Source organism: Mizuhopecten yessoensis, unplaced genomic scaffold (assembly GCF_002113885.1).
Source record: "Mizuhopecten yessoensis strain PY_sf001 unplaced genomic scaffold, ASM211388v2 scaffold7473, whole genome shotgun sequence".
NCBI lineage: Eukaryota > Metazoa > Mollusca > Bivalvia > Pectinida > Pectinidae > Mizuhopecten > Mizuhopecten yessoensis.
The window spans coordinates 1,051,555-1,057,554 of NW_018407065.1; positions in this window are offsets into that span (position 1 = coordinate 1,051,555).

Consider the following 6,000-nt stretch of genomic DNA (forward strand, 5'->3'; position numbering starts at 1 on the left):
TTACAACTAACCAAGCAACCAACCTTGAACGTAGAGGTCAATGTCACTTATTGTCTAGATATTTATAGCACCCTACGCCAGCAAGCTCCAGGCTATATATATAGAACTCTTTGGGTATTGTTTCTTCAAAAAATTCTATTTGAGTGTTGCAAAAGATTTTGCCCCTTTGCCCTTTAATATATGTCATTTATTTTTCTTAACTAATGGGCATTAATCATGACACTAGATCTTTTGATTCTTCAGAAAATAATTGTTTTAGCGATTTGACCCTTTTGACCTTGAATATCAGTCAAGGTCACCTTTTTCACTTTTTGTAACACTCTTAGTAAGTTATATGCCACATATAATCTAGGTATTCCAGAGAAAAGTCGTTCGGGTGTTTTATAAGTCAACGTCATTTCTTTCCCCAAACTTCGTAACATTCCATGCAAGCAAGCTACTTGGCATTTATAATGACTCTAAGCAACTTGGCCAGTCAGAAAAAGACGTCCGTCAGTGTTTTTAAAAATTGTTAAATAATGCAAATTCTGTTGTAAAATGTATCCTAGTTGTCCCGTTTTTAAACAGATTTTGTTTTCCTAAGCAAACTTTGTAGTACATTGACCAAATATGCTACGTAATGAATATCATCCGGCTGATGGTTCTTAACAAGATATTTATAAGATACCCCAAATTCAAAACTTTTTCGCCCCAAAAGAGTCGAGCACCTTCTTCCTTTTAAATACGAATCATCGTCACCGAGCAATTTTTCCTACGAAATCTGGTCGTAAATGGCCTTGTTGCTCTAGAGAAGAAGAAGTTAGCGGAAAGTTCACGGACGGACGACGGACGACAGACGGCAACGAATAGCAATTCTTTAAAACTTGGCCTTTTGGGTCAGGTGAGCTAAAAAGGCGCAAATGCTATTTTTAAACTGGTTCTGAAGCACGTTGCAAATATATGCTGAAATATTCGAATACAACTTTTGTGTTGCCATTCAATGGCAATGGGGTACGTGATTTCGTCACTGTTTTGTTATCTTTGTGGTGGCTAAAGTGTGTGTACCTGGAGGTTTTATCCGGACTTACACACATTCAATACTTCCTATATGAGTCATTGGCCATTTCTTATGTATTAACTAAACAACTTATTGTTATCATTTACTCATCTCTTCATAGTTATCATGTATCAACTTACAACTAAGATACTATTAATAACTTATTTTTTATGTGAATCGTATGAACACAACTCAACAAATAGAAGTAAGTACAACAGAGACAGGACTGATACCTGTATAAGACCTGGAGCACGTGATGATTTCAATGTTTTGTTATCTTTGTGGTGGCTAAGGTTTGTTTACCTGGACGTCTTACCCCGTCTTACACACAGTTTGGTCATACCAACACTTCCTGTGTGCTCCAACGGTCATTTATGCACGTACTCGTTTGTCTTCAGGTCTCGTGCACTAACATCTACAGATATCATGCATTTACTAAATACCTTCACTTATCATACATAAACCGAGTATCTATTAACTACGTATCTGCACGTTTCCTTCATTAACTCAATATCTACAGTTCATGTGCATTTGCTCAATATGTACAGATAACGTGCATTCACATAATATCTACACTTAACGTACAATTAAATATCTACAGTTCGCGTGCATTAAACCTCAATATATTCAGTTTGCATGCATTAACTCTACTTCCTTGGCTCACATCTATTTACTTAAAACCTACAGTTCACGTGCGTAAACACAATACCTACAGTTCACGTGCGCAAACACAACACATACAGTTCACGTGCATAAATACAACACCTACAGTTCACGTGCATAAACACAACACCTACAGTTCACGTGCATAAACACAACACCTACAGGTCTCTTACATAAACACAATACCTACAGTTCACGTGCGTAAACACAATACCTACAGTTCACGTACGTAAACCAATACCTACAGTTCACGTACGTAAACCAATACCTACAGTTCAAGTGCATAAACACAATACCTTCAGTTCACGTGCATAAACACAATACCTACAGTTCACGTGCATGAACACAACACCTACAGTTCACGTGCGTAAACACAATACCTGCAGTTCAAGTGCATAAACACAATACCCACAGTTCGCGTGCGTAAACACAACACCTACAGTTCACGTACATAAACACAACCCCTACAGGTCTCTTGCATAAACACAACACCTACAGTTCACGTACATAAACACAACACCTACAGGTCTCTTGCATAAACACAATACCTACAGTTCATGTGCATAAACACAATACCTACAGTTCGCGTGCATAAACACAATACCTACAGTGCACGTGCATAAACACAATACGTACAGTTCACGTGCATAAACACAACACTTATAGTTCACGTGCGTAAACACAATACCTGCAGTTCAAGTGCATAAACACAATACCTTCAGTTCACGTGCATAAACACAATACCTACAGTTCATGTGCATAAACACAATACCTACAGTTCAGGTGCATAAACACAATACGTACAGTTCCCGTGCATAAACACAACACCTACAGTTCAAGTGCATAAACACAATCCCTTCAGTTCACGTGCATAAACACAACACTTATAGTTCACGTGCGTAAACACAATACCTACAGTTCACGTGCTTAAACACAACACCTACAGTTCACGTGCATAAACACAATACCTACAGTTCACGTACGTAAACCAATACCTACAGTTCACGTGCGTAAACACAATACCTACAGTTCAAGTGCATAAACACAATACCCACAGTTCACGTGCGTAAACACAACACCTACAGTTCACGTGCATAAACACAACACCTACAGTTCACGTGCATAAACACAATACCTACAGTTCACGTGCTTAAACACAACACCTACAGTTCACGTACATAAACACAACACCTACAGGTCTCTTGCATAAACACAACACCTACAGTTCACGTGCATAAACACAACACTTATAGTTCACGTGCATAAACACAATACCTATAGTTCACGTGCATAAACACAACACCTACAGTTCACATGCATAAACACAATACCTACAGTTCACGTGCTTAAACACAACACCTACAGTTCAAGTGCATAAACACAATACCTACAGTTCACGTAACACCTACAGGTCCCACAGGCTTTTTTGCATAAACACAACACATACAGTTCACGTGCATAAACACAATACCTACATGTCACGTGCATAAACACAATACCTACAGTTCACGTGCATAAACACAACACCTACAGGTCTCTTGCATAAACACAATACCTACAGTTCACGTGCATAAACACAACACATACAGGTCTCTTGCATAAACTCATCTAGTTTAAGCTACGTACGATAACTTGACATGGCAGGCATTAGCTTAAGATCTAATGGTCTTATTCATTACCTCATCATCTACACTCTACATTTACAAATGAGTATGCACTTACTCCATAACACTTATCACGCATTTACTCAATAACTACAGTTCACGTGCATTTCATCAATATTTACTGTTCTCAAGCATCGGGTCACGTGCATTAACATCTGCAAGTAACGAGGATTTATTTCATAACTATATTTCACGTGCATTGACTCAAAAATAACTCAATATTTACATTTCACATGCAATACGTACCTATATTTAGCTCACGTGTATTAACTTGAAATATATATTCAGTTATCGTGGATTAACTCAATGTTAATAGTTCACGTGCATAAACAAGGGCTGTCACAATATATCGGAGAACAGGTATATCGCAATACACGGGTATATTGTATCGCACCACAATACAGAAATGAAATATTGCTGTATCGCAATATTTTGTTAAAAGCTAATTTTTATTTATCTCATTCTGCTTCGTAATTTAACCTTGCAAATTACTACAAATTCTAACAGATATGCCAATAAGCATAAAACAGGCTTTTAATAGTGGTGGGAGTTAGTTCAAATTTTGTAATCAATGGTTGGTTTGACAAAAATCTTAAATCCATGTGATCCATATTATATATGATTAAGTTTGATAACATTCTGACAACTTATCATTAAATCGAACACATCTTTCCTATGACAATATATCGGGTTACATCTCGCAATATATTCATTCTGTATTGCAATATATCGTGATACATTCTTGGCGTATTGTGACACCCCTAGCATTAACTCATATTTTTTTTAGATCACTTGCATTTACTCAATATCTACAGGTGTCATACATTCACAAACAGCACGTTGCTCATCAATGATGATAAAAAGAGTCAGACAGGTTCGGTTTGGTTTTATTTTGTTTAACGTCACAATTAACAGCTACGGTCATTGAAGGACGTGCATCCATGTGTGAAATAGAAAGAAATAGAAAGATTTCAAATATTGAAATGGATACAGCAGATTTATTTTGGTCGCTTTTGTGTACCCCGGTGGAGGTTCACTCATTAGTCGCCTCTTACGATATATGCAGTTGGTAACGGCAAGTGTATTCTTTTCTCCATCACCGACCTGCAGGAGTGGAGTGAGAAATACAGCAAAGATCCATTTCTGAAGCGATGCAATGGCGACAGTAGATCATACCAGTGTTCATGAATATTCTTGTGCAGTTACAACTGTAGTACAATGTTTATTGTCTTAAATCTATAAAAGGTTGGACACAATTGTTACAACATTGTCAAGGCCCTCTCCAATCAACCAACCTAAGGTAATGGATAAAAGGAACAATGGATTGAAAACACAACGTTTTAAATTTTCTTAAGATAAAATTGTGTTGCTGGACTTGATGTAAGCATTGTTTACCCACTGTAGATGCCTGTCTCAAGAAAGCAGACGTTCAGTGTCAATATTGCGATTAAAATAGTGCATGTTATTGATATAATACTGTAGTGATATAATAGTTTTCTTTATATATGATTAATTCGACAAATTGTCATTTTCACATACAAGACTGTCCACGTTGTTAACCCAGAAAAGATTAAAATTTCAATAACAGTTAATTTGTCTTCATTTTGTGAGAATATAACCATTATGCATAAAAAGGATTTATTTTATTTTTAGTACGGTGTATTTAGATAAAGAGATAAACATTAGTTCTTTTGAAGTATGTGTCGCTATTCGATTTGTTTTCTGTGTGATTGACCTCCGAGTGCCTCGTTATGTCAACCAAGCCAGGTTCCTACCAAAGGACGCGGGTGTTTTATGTAACTGTGGTATTCGGTTTGTAAACACGGGGAGATGTCTGACTCATCCCCTTTACAAACCACAGCCAACCTTACCACAGGGCATGCTTTGCACTCACATCAAGGTGTCCCGCCATTTTCCCTGCATGCACATTTTTCGGTCCTCCTTACTCGATTGTTGACGCCAAATGTGTGTATGAATGCATTAACAATTAATGACACTAGATAGCGTCTGTTGATTAGAAGAGTACACATTGATATAAGTAACGTTTGACACATTCGTAGCACCAGTTCAAAGTAGTGCCGTCCCCGTTTACACGTCACCTCGTGCATCTCTGATCTGTAGACCGTATCACAACCCAAGGGACTATTTCCTCACGTGGAGGCGACAACGTGACCGAGATTTAATAGCAATTACTAACATCGATATGTGGTTTCGTTCTAAAAATCAAGCATCAAAGGTAAGTCACAACCTTCACCTTTGGAGGTATGGTCGACACATTCACCACCAGGCCATTGACCTGTACTTCAATGGAGAGGCCAAGGCCAGTGTTACAAAGGTCAAAGGTCAAATAATCGCAATGCTGGTTACATATTGTGAAAGTTTTGAACCACCGAACACATCGTGGACACGACGGCACATATTGCATACCACACACAATTATCCTACCAAGGTCAAGGTCACAGCAAGAGGTCAAAGGTCAAAGTAATATTTGTCCAGACTGTAACACTTGTAAAGGTAACCAACAGTTGTTGTATTTTCGTTATTTGAAGTTATTCATATTTGAACTGTCTTGATGCGATGAAGAGAAGTTTGGATTCTCAAAACGGTGAAAGGACTCTTAAAGTTGTCTCCACTGTT